Source organism: Arachis hypogaea, chromosome 17, assembly GCF_003086295.3.
Source record: "Arachis hypogaea cultivar Tifrunner chromosome 17, arahy.Tifrunner.gnm2.J5K5, whole genome shotgun sequence".
Taxonomy (NCBI): Eukaryota; Viridiplantae; Streptophyta; class Magnoliopsida; order Fabales; family Fabaceae; genus Arachis; species Arachis hypogaea.
Window position 1 is genome coordinate 23,454,295 of NC_092052.1, and position 15,158 is coordinate 23,469,452.

A 15,158-nucleotide genomic window follows, 5' to 3' on the forward strand; every position below is an offset into this window, starting at 1 on the left:
GTTTTGTTGTTTCTTATCAATTAATGCGGATGTTTATTTTACTGTGTATGTGAATTGTTCCTTTCATTTTAGAGTGGATGTTTATTTTGAGTATACCATTTGTCCTTTACTTAATTTTCTGATTTTTGCATCCGAATTCTCCGCGTGTTTCTTTTGTTTTATGGTTTGGGAATTACAGATTAAAATATGATTCTTCTAAACATTGATATTAACTTTAAAACAAATAAAGTCTTAATTTGAAATTAAAAGAAATTTTTTTATTACATAACATTTACACGAGATATATAATTTATAGTTTAGAGAAATACTAGAAAGCCAACAGTTAGTCATCAATATTTAAAAGTGTGTTAACATAAGAAGAATCTTCAAGAAATGCTGCAACATGATGACAGTATTAAGCTCTTCAAGGCTAACTTAAGGAAGTTTGTCAGAAGCTCTCTACTTGTAATCTTTCTCCAACATTTTTGGATGCCAGATATTGTACCTATGATCCTTCTTACTCTTCCTTGCTCTTCAATTTTGTAACCCGTACAATAGTCGATGTGCACTGAAAAACAGGAACACAGCTCAATTTTTACGCATGCATATCAATTACTAGTGTGTAACAAGAATTCATCAACTCCAAGCTTTAGAAGATAATCAACAATCTATGGAAAAAATCTTAACTTAAAAAAAGCATAACTAAGTGATTAATTAAATAATTACTTTCACTATAACCAATAAAAAAAGCATAACTAAGTGAAACTCAATTTCAACACAAAATAAAATGAACATATGTATACATAGTAAAATGAACATTCACTTTAGTTGATAATAAACATCTAACAAATTAACCAAACTTTCATCCGTGCACCATGTTTAAATAGCCTAACTCAAACCCAACTTCAATTCAAGAAAACATAAAACTAAGTCTAATCCAATTTTTCTCCATTACTCTAAAACTATTTAACAAAAGAAACTAATGGAGCATGTACATGCAAAATTCAACAAATCAAGCAAAAGATCAATATTATAAATAAAATAAACATCGACTTTTCAAATAAACGAACCATCTACATACATAGTAAAATGAACATCCACTTTAGTTGATAATAAACATCTAATAAATTAAGAACTTTTATTCAATTATTACATTCTTGATTAAAATCCATATATAAGAGGTCAGAACCTGCTTCAACCAATGTCAAGCAGACTAGAACCCTATCTTATTCCTTGAATTAGCAATTTATTCAGGTTAGTTGTACTGTTTCGAAGGAACTGTGGCTTAGCTGGATCACAAAAAACTGAATTTCAACCATTGCAATTCAACATGAATCCAGTGTGAACATCTTCACATATAGTACCATACAAGAATCCAATATGCAATAAGGAATAAGCACACTAATAGGCACTGTGTTAATGGAAAAAAAAACATAGATATTCTTAATCTTTATTACCTCTTGACCCCATTTAGTGTTAGTTTCATAGTTACATGAAGCCAAAAAGTAGAGTCTCTTCATCAGGTATAGCTTTCCCGCCATTCACCAAATCAAGAGTGAAATTATGTTGTTTTAAGGATTTGATTAACTTGTTGGATGTAACACCCTCACTATCAGAAGTCACGCTTCCGGCTGCGCTACTCTGATAGCAAGAAGTATTACGACTACTTTACATACTAAATATTAAAATAGAAGCCTGTGACTCGACACTGTATTGCTGATTTCTTTAAAAACTGGAAGTAAATACCTTATCTTAAAAAAAACAAGCAGACATAGATTCATATACAAGACTTCTTACATAATATCTTATAATTCAATATATATATATATATATATATATATATATATATATATATATATATAACATACAACTCCTATCCCTCTTACAAAATTGTAATAACAAAGGCGAGGGAAGAAAATAATCTAATTAATACAATAACATATAAACCAAACGTAGTATAACTCTTCTTAATGCTTCTTCATCCGGTTCCTGAAAAGGTAAAACTGTAGGGGGGTGAGAACCTAACCACACGGTCTCACCACAAAGTTTCAAAGTTGTCATAAGAAGATATTTTATAAGAAAACTGTTTTCAAGCTCAGTGATTACCTTTGCCTTATGAATCTTTTAAAAAACCAATAGGTAATCGTTCAAAACCTTTTCAAAAAAACAATGTTTATTTTTTTAGAAATCCGAAACTTTTCCTTTCTTATAAGAAAATCTCAATCAGAAACCAACCACGCAATCAAACAACATAATCATTAATTTAGCACCAAAATTCATTCTCAAATGTAGCACGCCAGGACAAACACAGGCAAGACAGACAAGGAAAACACAAGTAGGTAGCAGTTACAGCAAATAGTTCAAGTAGCAGTTAAGAACAGTTTAGCAATTAGGCAAACCAAAACAAGTTCAAACCCAAGCAAAGCATACAAATGCATATGATGCATGCCTGTCCTATGGCTGATGAGGCTCATCTGTCGGTTATCCAGCCGACCCGACAAGTCTGAATTGTCCTTAGACTGTCCCCCGACGTGCATCCCCAAGAGTCTATGCATAGCTTTTTCTCAAATAATCAATATTGCTCAATGGGGGTAACATTCCCGGGAATTTATATAGTGCCCGGTCACACTTACGTCGTAGGGTCAACAGAATATCGAGTTTTCAACCTGGTACACGTGGTGGCAAGCCACGGCACTTAATCCAGGGAACCTCGTATCTCAGATATTTCAAATTCATAAGCCATATAAATAATTCATTCATCATTCATCAATATCTAAGCCATTCTCAATATCATCATCATTCGTCAATCCATATCCCATTTCCAAATTCATTCAAAAATCATATTTCAAATCAATCATCATCATCCTTCTTTCCGTTTCGTTCACTAACAATTCTCAATCCAAAACATAACTTTTTCTTTGATAAATGAAATAATCTTAAATCATATGATGTTTAAAATTAAACCTTTTAAAATAACTACTTCAAATGAAACTTCTAATTTTATAAAATTTCGGCAGCATCTCCTCTAAAATTCGGATTTTGCCACCCTTTTCGGGTCCCATCCAAACATTTCTCAAACCTTTCCAAAACCTCAATCATTTTCCAAGATTCAGCTAGTTCCAATATCAAATTATTTTCAAGCGAATCAGTGCCCATAATAAATCTCTTTTTAAAATCAAACCAGCTCAAATACTAAATCATTTATAAAGTCATTTATAAAGTCACTAACTCAAAATTAAACCATTTCCAAAGCCAATTCCTTTACATCATCAAAAATAGCTTCAAAACCAAGAAAAACCATTTTTCATAATAATCAGCTAAATAACCTTTTAAACTAACTTCTTTTCAGCAATTACAAGCTACTCAAGCAATCAAGCAATCAAGCATTCAGTCCAGCAAACAACCACATTTAGAAGACAATTATAATCACAGGCATATGTTCTCTCACATTAATATCTATTTATCACAACTCTGTAATATAAATTAGATATTAAGAAAAACCCCTACCTCAGTTTACGACTTAGCTACACGATAAACTCAGTTTTTCTCTCGGCCCACAACGCGGCAGTCTCATCCTCAGCTCTAAACCACTTTTGCGGCAACCACAGCTACTCTAATCGTAATAAGAAATAACCGAAACTCAATCAAATAGCAAATAATATCGCAAAACCTCAGCCACATATAACAGAACAGCAATTAAAAGAGTTTCAGAGCAAGAGCGACTTACTGTACCGACAAGAAACTAAGTACAGCACAGCCGCAGCTCCAGCAGTTAACTCCGGCAAGCTCCAACAGCGGCGGCTTCAACCAGCAGCGGAAAAACTCACTGCGACACCATCATCAATCAATACGACTTAAGTGACTACTCTTACGGTAATAAGGATTTCAACGGATAAGGAAAGAAATCTGAAACAAGGCTAAAACTTACCAAGAAAATGGCGGCTCCGGCACTCGGGAGAACAAAATCCAGCATAAACGAACCAGAGCCGGAACCCAAACTAGAGTGCGATGGGGTTTGGCAGCTGCAGGGGCATCCTCTAGCGGCGAGGAGCTCGGTAATGGTCTCCGACAGTCTGAACGATGGCAGCGACGGCATGGCGGTTCGGCGCTGATGGAAGCTCAACGGTGACACAGCAGAGGCTCCCTCCTCCACTGGCTCTCGCGCGGTTCACAGCGGCGATTCACAGCCCCAGCAACGGTGACTATGACGCGACGAGCAACTTCTTCCCCGCGGTGTCTGGCTCCCTTCGTGCTTGACGGCGTTCGATGGCAACGAAGGCATGGCGGCGACGCTGTGCAGTGGCGGCGCGTCGGCGGGATGAACGTGGTTAGGTGTGGTCTTCTTCCTCCTCTTCTCGCGGATCTCTCTTTCTGTTGCAGTTCCCTCATCCCCGGCACCCTCTTCCTCTCAGATCTCCTTTTCCCTTACCAATAGCGGCGGCGGCGGTGGCGGTGACACCCACCGCACCGCCTTCCTTTCCTTCCCCCTTCTCCCTCTCCTGCGTCTCCCTTCCCCTCTCTTCCCTTTCTTTTCTTTCTTTAGTTTTTTTTTCTGAAGCTGATAGTAATTGGTTTTTGGGAAAAAAAGGGTTAGTGGCGGCAGGTACAATAAGCAAGGAAAAGAAAGAAAATTAATGATGAGGTCAAAGAAGAGAATTGACATTCAAAAGAAGCATGGTTTAATAGTTTATTAATCTTTATTTTCTCTTTAACAGTTTAAAGGTTAGTAGTCTTTTTGTTTAATACAAATAGCATATAGTATTTATATTAAATATTTATTTAGTTAAAATTTATATAAATATATAGAAGAAAACAATTTTGTATCCGTTATCTTATTAAGGTAGAAAAATTAGGATTTTGTTTAGTTAGGGTTTGATTTGAGAATTTGGGATTAAATTGGAATTTGATAATAATTTTAATAAAATTAGAGTATATCATATTAATTTGAAATCCAATTTAATCCCTTAAAATTACTTAGAAATATATTTAACTATCAATTTGCTAAACTTTATTATTTAAATATAAAAAATAATTCGATAATTATAAAATCAGATAAAACTTTAAATTACTTTAAACTCAATCCATCAAAATTTGTTTTAATTATCTTTAATAAAATAATTTCTGAGGTTAAGGCATGTAATGAATAAATAAATCAAAATTAGTTCTTAATAAGATTTTTTTGAAATTTCTGGATCTTACATCCTACCCACCTTATAAAAAATTTTCGTCCTCGAAAATTGATGTAAAATAAAAGAGATTCTTATATTACTTCACTCTTGAACTTATTTAAAGAAATGGCAAAAAGTCCTCAATATATATATATATATATATATATATATATATATATATATATATACATGTAGTTTCAAATACCAAGATTTTCATATGCCATAAAGTTATAAAGGATATAAGTGTGATGCGAAACAAAAGTTACAAGATAGGCTTGATGTACAAGATGATATGTTTCAAATATGTGATGGTAAAGCAAGACGGCAAAAGGTTATAAAACAAGCTGGGGTTAAAACGATGTGCTTAATGTTCGCATACTAATCTCATACCAACTTCAGAGATTCAATTATACAAACTTCAACTTAACTTATCTCCACCATTCATAACCATACTTCAATGAGTAACTTATCCGAAGGTCTTAAACTTTGTTAAACACTTTGCAAACCTTACTATTGGTCATAAGTCCCACATCAATAGAACTCTTTCCCGTAAAACAAGGTTTCACAACTCCCTGTGATGTCATACACCTACGAATTTTACCTTTTACGTTCATCAAACGTGTCCTAAAGGACTAATGTGTTGTTTACTAAGTCTAACGGTCGCACAAGATACCAAAACTAATCTCGAGTATACTCAGAAGGATAGTAGACCATAGAAAAGAAAGAGAAGTGACAAGGACCGCGTTCGCGAGAATTTGAAAGAATGAATGAAATTGCAGGTAAACAAGGATATTCAAGCAATGAAGTTTACCAGAAAGAAATCAATTGACAACTTCAAGGATAACCTTTAGATCAAAGAAATTCAACAGGATCAATAAGAAGAAAATCAGCGCATTAGTTTAAAACACATCCAAGCTGAGTTGAAGAAGTATGAGATTTCATAGAAAAGGAATGATTAAAGACTATGGTGACGCATTACTGCGAAAAACTTCAAATAATCACGGGGGTTTCATAGTTCGTGGAGAAGTATGGAATCAATAGCCGTATTGCAAAAATTTTATCATAGTCAGAAGTGTAACCAGTCAAGATATGCGTAAGGTACAAATGGCGAAGCAAGGGAATTTAAATTACATTTCAAGAAAAGAGGAGGAACGATACATCAAATTGAGTGGCACAATTTAGAACACATAAGCCAATACAATATAATAAAAAGGGGTACTTTACATTTTCAAAGATTTAAGGGTCGGCATCGTACCCAAAACAATTCCAATATTTTGTCAAAGAGTACAAAATTCATAAAGAGAAGTATAATGACAAGGATAGACGTTCTTAAGGATTCAAATAGCAGTTTACAAATAAGAGATGAACATATGGAGAGATTAAAGAACTTCAATGGAGACGATGAAAAGAGAACGGTACATTCGTTAGAATTGAATTCAAGCTAAATCAAAGTACAAGATTCGCAAGGAAGTGACCAGAGTCAAGGATGTCATTTACAAAATCCAAAGGAATATGTAGGAACGCAATCAAATGAAAGGTCCACAAGGAATAGATAAACTTAAGAGGAAGATCATCTTATCTAGGAAAAAGAGAAGATATGAAATAAACAATTGAGGGAACTGAACAAAGTATAGATGTTTGCATTACCTCGAAACTCCGCGACTCCTTATAACCTCGTACACTTACCAAATTCGCTTTCTGCATGCACAAATCGCGTCCCTAAAAACTAACATATAAGAACTACTAAACTTGAGAAGATTACAAAAGACACAAATGGTATTTGCAAGAAATCGGGAGAATATTCAGGTTGACAGTTGAACAAGGATGGTACTTCGCAAGGATTTGAAAGAATACGTGAGATTATCAACAGACAAGTATATATATATAAGCAATCAAGTGTAGTGTAAAGGGAGTTAATTCGAAAGCTTAAGAAGGAATTCTGAATCAAAGAGCTTCGACATGGGCAATAATAGGAAAGAGAATACAACAATTTAGAACAACTTCAAATTGAACCTAAGGGAATTTGTTCATCTTTTTTTTTTTTTTTTTTTGAAGAAAGTATATAAATACAATATTTTTCAAAAAAACTAAATAAAGGTAAATATTATATTATACTAGATCAAATTCAAATTAAAATGATTTGTGTGAAGTTTATTAATGAAGATTAATTGAAATGAAAATAGAAATCTTGCTTTAGAAAATTTGAAGAGTTCGTAGATACACAATTAAGTAAATATATATGTATATGCATAAAAATTCGAATAATGTTGCAAGAGAATCAAATTATGTTCAAATGAGAAAATCTAACATAAAGTATTCTTGTAAAAATAAATAAAGACTAGGTAGTACTTTTAAATAAAAGCATGTTGTAACTATATAAAGAATTTATTATTTTTTTGTAGGAAAATATTTATAAAATCTAAGGTTGTCATATTCAGAATTCAAATAATAGTTACAATCATAATCAAACAGAAAAGGACTAAAATAGAACTATTTTCAAAAGAGATTCCAAGATAAGAGTTGTAAAAGAAAATTACTAGAATTGATACATTTTATCAAAACAAGGTCAGCTTTTATCATCTTTACGAAAAAACACAAAACCAAAGATTGTAATCCGAGCAGGACACACAATAGTTGCAGAACACGAAACAGGAGAACTAAATCGCATAATTAGTTTACTACGAATCGCGACTCTTAAGATTTTAAATGATTTAGGAATAAAGGATCATACGTTACACCAAAACTAATTCGAAATCAAATCAACAAATACCAAATTTATTAATAGTGTTAAGGTTGAATGTTCCTTAAAGATTCAAGCAACAATTAGGAACATAATCAAGCAAGGATATATATGAATGACAAAATATGGTAGAAAAATATCCAAAACACATTCCAAGAAGAAATCAAGAACTAGAGATTCGAATACAATTGATAAAGAAGAAGATAACATCAAGCACGAGCAAAGGTTATACGTCGAAACAGAACTAATCTCTAGAACTTAGTTTCTAACGTTCCCAAAACCCGCAACTCGCGTTATCTATGACTCACATATCGTCTATGACAACCCATTAGTGCTCACATGCATATATATAATTCACTAGTGTTAAGCCGGCCAAACTTAATACCAGGAATTATGCAATGCACGACTAACGGCATTAATCAATAGACCGTCATGTGCATAAAGCTCTAATTCTCGTTATTTAAACAAGACCTACTACATGACAGAATCTCAGAGTATGCAATTGAAGCATAATCAGTCCATTACCAAGGCTCTACAGGAAGGACCGCTCTGATACCAAAATGTAACACCCTCACTATCAGAAGTCACGCTTCCGGCTGCGCTACTCTGATAGCAAGAAGTATTACGACTACTTTACATACTAAATATTAAAATAGAAGCCTGTGACTCGACACTGTATTGCTGATTTCTTTAAAAACTGGAAGTAAATACCTTATCTTAAAAAAAACAAGCAGACATAGATTCATATACAAGACTTCTTACATAATATCTTATAATTCAATATATATATATATATATATATATATATATATATATATATATATATATAACATACAACTCCTATCCCTCTTACAAAATTGTAATAACAAAGGCGAGGGAAGAAAATAATCTAATTAATACAATAACATATAAACCAAACGTAGTATAACTCTTCTTAATGCTTCTTCATCCGGTTCCTGAAAAGGTAAAACTGTAGGGGGGTGAGAACCTAACCACACGGTCTCACCACAAAGTTTCAAAGTTGTCATAAGAAGATATTTTATAAGAAAACTGTTTTCAAGCTCAGTGATTACCTTTGCCTTATGAATCTTTTAAAAAACCAATAGGTAATCGTTCAAAACCTTTTCAAAAAAACAATGTTTATTTTTTTAGAAATCCGAAACTTTTCCTTTCTTATAAGAAAATCTCAATCAGAAACCAACCACGCAATCAAACAACACAATCATTAATTTAGCACCAAAATTCATTCTCAAATGTAGCCCGCCAGGACAAACACAGGCAAGACAGACAAGGAAAACACAAGTAGGTAGCAGTTATAGCAAATAGTTCAAGTAGCAGTTAAGAACAGTTTAGCAATTAGGCAAACCAAAACAAGTTCAAACCCAAGCAAAGCATACAAATGCATATGATGCATGCCTGTCCTATGGCTGATGAGGCTCATCTGTCGGTTATCCAGCCGACCCGACAAGTCTGAATTGTCCTTAGACTGTCCCCCGACGTGCATCCCCAAGAGTCTATGCATAGCTTTTTCTCAAATAATCAATATTGCTCAATGGGGGTAACATTCCCGGGAATTTATATAGTGCCCGGTCACACTTACGTCGTAGGGTCAACAGAATATCGAGTTTTCAACCTGGTACACGTGGTGGCAAGCCACGGCACTTAATCCAGGGAACCTCGTATCTCAGATATTTCAAATTCATAAGCCATATAAATAATTCATTCATCATTCATCAATATCTAAGCCATTCTCAATATCATCATCATTCGTCAATCCATATCCCATTTCCAAATTCATTCAAAAATCATATTTCAAATCAATCATCATCATCCTTCTTTCCGTTTCGTTCACTAACAATTCTCAATCCAAAACATAACTTTTTCTTTGATAAATGAAATAATCTTAAATCATATGATGTTTAAAATTAAACCTTTTAAAATAACTACTTCAAATGAAACTTCTAATTTTATAAAATTTCGGCAGCATCTCCTCTAAAATTCGGATTTTGCCACCCTTTTCGGGTCCCATCCAAACATTTCTCAAACCTTTCCAAAACCTCAATCATTTTCCAAGATTCAGCTAGTTCCAATATCAAATTATTTTCAAGCGAATCAGTGCCCATAATAAATCTCTTTTTAAAATCAAACCAGCTCAAATACTAAATCATTTATAAAGTCATTTATAAAGTCACTAACTCAAAATTAAACCATTTCCAAAGCCAATTCCTTTACATCATCAAAAATAGCTTCAAAACCAAGAAAAACCATTTTTCATAATAATCAGCTAAATAACCTTTTAAACTAACTTCTTTTCAGCAATTACAAGCTACTCAATCAATCAAGCATTCAGTCCAGCAAACAACCACATTTAGAAGACAATTATAATCACAGGCATATGTTCTCTCACATTAATATCTATTTATCACAACTCTGTAATATAAATTAGATATTAAGAAAAACCCCTACCTCAGTTTACGACTTAGCTACACGATAAACTCAGTTTTTCTCTCGGCCCACAACGCGGCAGTCTCATCCTCAGCTCTAAACCACTTTTGCGGCAACCACAGCTACTCTAATCGTAATAAGAAATAACCGAAACTCAATCAAATAGCAAATAATATCGCAAAACCTCAGCCACATATAACAGAACAGCAATTAAAAGAGTTTCAGAGCAAGAGCGACTTACTGTACCGACAAGAAACTAAGTACAGCACAGCCGCAGCTCCAGCAGTTAACTCCGGCAAGCTCCAACAGCGGCGGCTTCAACCAGCAGCGGAAAAACTCACTGCGACACCATCATCAATCAATACGACTTAAGCGACTACTCTTACGGTAATAAGGATTTCAACGGATAAGGAAAGAAATCTGAAACAAGGCTAAAACTTACCAAGAAAATGGCGGCTCCGGCACTCGGGAGAACAAAACCCAGCATAAACGAACCAGAGCCGGAACCCAAACTAGAGTGCGATGGGGTTTGGCAGCTGCAGGGGCATCCTCTAGCGGCGAGGAGCTCGGTAATGGTCTCCGACAGTCTGAACGATGGCGGCGACGGCATGGCGGTTCGGCGCTGATGGAAGCTCAACGGTGACACAGCAGAGGCTCCCTCCTCCACTGGCTCTCGCGCGGTTCATAGCGGCGATTCACAGCCCCAGCAACGGTGACTATGACGCGACGAGCAACTTCTTCCCCGCGGTGTCTGCCTCCCTTCGTGCTTGACGGCGTTCGATGGCAACGAAGGCATGGCGGCGACGCTGTGCAGTGGCGGCGCGTCGGCGGGATGAACGTGGTTAGGTGTGGTCTTCTTCCTCCTCTTCTCGCGGATCTCTCTTTCTGTTGCAGTTCCCTCATCCCCGGCACCCTCTTCCTCTCAGATCTCCTTCTCCCTTACCAATAGCGGCGGCGGCGGTGGCGGTGACACCCACCGCACCGCCTTCCTTTCCTTCCCCCTTCTCCCTCTCCTGCGTCTCCCTTCCCCTCTCTTCCCTTTCTTTTCTTTCTTTAGTTTTTTTTTTCTGAAGCTGATAGTAATTGGTTTTTGGGAAAAAAAGGGTTAGTGGCGGCAGGTACAATAAGCAAGGAAAAGAAAGAAAATTAATGATGAGGTCAAAGAAGAGAATTGACATTCAAAAGAAGCATGGTTTAATAGTTTATTAATCTTTATTTTCTCTTTAACAGTTTAAAGGTTAGTAGTCTTTTTGTTTAATACACATAGCATATAGTATTTATATTAAATATTTATTTAGTTAAAATTTATATAAATATATAGAAGAAAACAATTTTGTATCCGTTATCTTATTAAGGTAGAAAAATTAGGATTTTGTTTAGTTAGGGTTTGATTTGAGAATTTGGGATTAAATTGGAATTTGATAATAATTTTAATAAAATTAGAGTATATCATATTAATTTGAAATCCAATTTAATCCCTTAAAATTACTTAGAAATATATTTAACTATCAATTTGCTAAACTTTATTATTTAAATATAAAAAATAATTCGATAATTATAAAATCAGATAAACTTTAAATTACTTTAAACTCAATCCATCAAAATTTGTTTTAATTATCTTTAATAAAATAATTTCTGAGGTTAAGGCATGTAATGAATAAATAAATCAAAATTAGTTCTTAATAAGATTTTTTTGAAATTTCTGGATCTTACATTGGATGTGTCAAATTGTTGTTGGGGTTCAAGTTCAGTGCCTAATATTATTGAAAACATAGAATTATAATATAGGTATGCAGTTATGATACTCATATCTAAAGCAAAAACAACTGAATAATTTCAAAAGAAACCAAACATCCAAGAACATGCTAAATTCATTGCAACCATCTATAATAACAATTTATTCTACAAGTTCCAACACAATGACATTACAACAACGGAGTTCTTCACTATGAACAATCAAACACGTCAACTAGATTCAGTGTATGTACAGCTAGTAGCAATGGAAATAAGAAATAAGAAAATATGACACGACAATATCATACTTATGTATCCAGACAAATAAGAAAATATTGGACACCAAGATTATAGCATTTTTCATATAAAGAAAATCTTGGGTAGCAGAAGTATAATAGAATACAAAACCCTGCTGACTTAGATGCTTGGGATAATCTTGTGCATAATTAAATCTGGTAAAATTCCACCAATCCAACAAAGAAATGGTAGTATTAGCTTTACTTTTATAAAAAAATTGTTTACTAATTAAGTTTGTTGAATAGTAATCACTTCAGTTCAGCCCAATTCAAGTTCATCATGCTTCTTTCATGTTCCCTACCATTTTAGTTAACATTCACATTAATGATGGGTTGATTCATCATCATCTACACAAAGGTATAATATCTTCAGAGATTACAGTAAAGTAGTTAACAAAATAGTGCAGAATCCTATTAGTTTTAAATTGACCCGGAATGAATAAAATATGTAGGTGCATATACTAGCATAAAGAAGCACTAGTTCTTTTGCATGAAACTAGAAAATTCCTATTAATAAAGAGTGAATTAGGTATCTATGCAAAATAGTTATTTTATGTAAAAAATATCATCTTCTATAATGTAAAAACAAGGCCACAAATGGCCAAAGAAGCATATACGAATGGTTAAATAGCAGGTTCTCTTCCAACATATAATCATGATAATCAGTTGAATTATGGGATACTATCTTGCTTTAATTAAAACAAATAACAGAAAATGAGTTCATTTAGGAAAATATTGGACACAAAGATTATAGCATGTTTCATACAAAGATCAAACCTCACAATTTTTCCTTTGTCACCATCTATAAATGAGATAAAAAGCTATAACAACAGCACACCACACAAGTTGCACCTCAAGTGCATCAAACCTTTCCTTAGATCCATACAACATATAATACCTTGTTAGAGTGTCCTAAATATAATTTTGTTGTCCGGATTTAAAAATCTAACGGTCCAGGCCTGTTATGAAAATTACTTTAACTTTATTACAAACCAATTACAACAGTTTCAGCTAATTCTTTGGTTGCAGTGGCAATAGGAACACATCAATAATTAGAAATTGACGACACTATAAAAAAATTTGAAGAATAACCATCCAATATACTATTAAAGTAACCATCCAACATATTATTAAAGTAACCATCCAACAAATATCAACCCATTTTCAACAATGGTCAGCCTGTATACGTTGCATGCACATTGTCCACACGGAAAGGGACAAAAAAGATTTAAATTTGACTACTATATAAACACGATCCCAAATATTTCTGACCTTTCCCGTGCCAAAATTAAATCAACAAGCATATCAAGATCATAAACTAACTACATACTCTACAGTCTCTGCGATAATAAACAGCAACCACTGCTTTTTCACCATGGGTCATCAGTGATTTAATCAACAAAATATATTTAATTCAAACATGCAACATCGATTACCAATCCAAAAATGAACAACAAAACCCACTTACGTTGGATGGTTATGATTCTTCTAGAGATGATGTTCTTTGTGTTTCCGGTGAACAGTGTGTTGACGAGCAGGTGGGTGTTTTTTCCTGGGTCAGCTGCTCCGTTGATAGGAGAGGAAAGCGCCCACGCGATGAGAACTCTGATGCTGCTCGGTTCGTGGGTAAGCGCTCCTTGATTGCGTTCCTGGTCGGCGGCGTCGCGCCCAGCGGCTCCGTTGCAGAGACGGCGGGATGTTTAGGACCAAGAGGGCGCCGTCCTTGATGCCAACGATGAGGATTAATGGGTTGATGGGTGCCCTTCCTCGGTTGCAAAAGGGTTTGGGTGTGTGCAAAGATTGGGAGGGTTTGGGTTGGGGGGGGTTGGGAAAAAATGCCGAAACAAAAGGGTTGAGTGATTTGGGGAAAAAGTGTAAATATGAGAAATTGGGTGGTATGTTAAACTAAACAGCCATAATAGGATTAGGGTTATTAATTGGTTAATTCTTTCTATTAATATTAATTGGGCCTAATAAACAGTCCATTGTATACATTGTATACATATCTCATTGTCTCCCTAGCGGTGCTCTTTGGATTATGTTTTATGTTTGATTGATTATAAACTTGAAGATATTTAATTATATGTTTTGTACAATATTTGTTTTTCTTTGTACAATGTTGGTTCTATTATTTTATTTCAGAAAACTTAGTTTATGATTATATTTATTACATATTTATAATTATAAAGATTTTAATGTTTATGAATTTAGAAATTATACTTTTTTATATCTTTAGAAATTATAAATTTATTGAAATAATTGTAAAATTATTATATATATTATTTAATATTTAATGGTTTATATAAAAAAAAAGAGATTTGGCGGATTTGGCCCGCTAACCTGCCAGCCCGCTGTTAAGCGAGACGGAAGAGGAATTCAGGATCGTCTCACTAGACAGGACGGATTTTTAGCGAAATAGAGTGGACTTTTCCGTTTACCACCCATACCTACCATCAAAAAATAATTTGTGAACATAATAAAAAGTATAAAATTTTACTTATTCATGCAAATGTATATTAATATATATTATCTAAAATAAAATATCAACACAATTATCACTATGTAATTTAATTAATATTCAACCGTTTTTTCACTATTTGCAAATAAATTTAAACTTCAATTGCAAATAGTATTCATTATACATATCAGAACAGACCAAATTTTCCTAAATCTTTTGAATACATAACACCCCTAAAACATTTTAGATTAAGAAAAGAATAGTCTTCATCAAAACAATTTAGACTTCTTCATATTCCATTGTGACAATTCAAACAGGATAAGAATGAAACAAGTCTT

At 34.0% G+C, this 15,158-nt stretch overlaps 1 long non-coding RNA gene across 2 annotated transcripts; it reads right to left on the minus strand.

Annotated features, from left to right (window-relative positions):
• Window positions 1–235: 235 nt before the first annotated feature.
• On the minus strand, window positions 236–11,501 carry LOC112767114 (uncharacterized). Of its 2 annotated transcripts, none has more exons than XR_003184739.3 (7): window positions 10,775–11,501; window positions 10,574–10,672; window positions 10,354–10,459; window positions 3,908–4,537; window positions 3,707–3,805; window positions 3,487–3,592; window positions 236–547 (listed from the first exon to the last, which is right to left on the minus strand). It is a non-coding gene; the product is annotated as an uncharacterized lncRNA (long non-coding RNA). The 2 variants fall into 2 exon arrangements; XR_003184740.2 differs by lacking the exon at window positions 236–547 and adding an exon at window positions 1,844–1,982.
• Window positions 11,502–15,158: the final 3,657 nt, after the last annotated feature.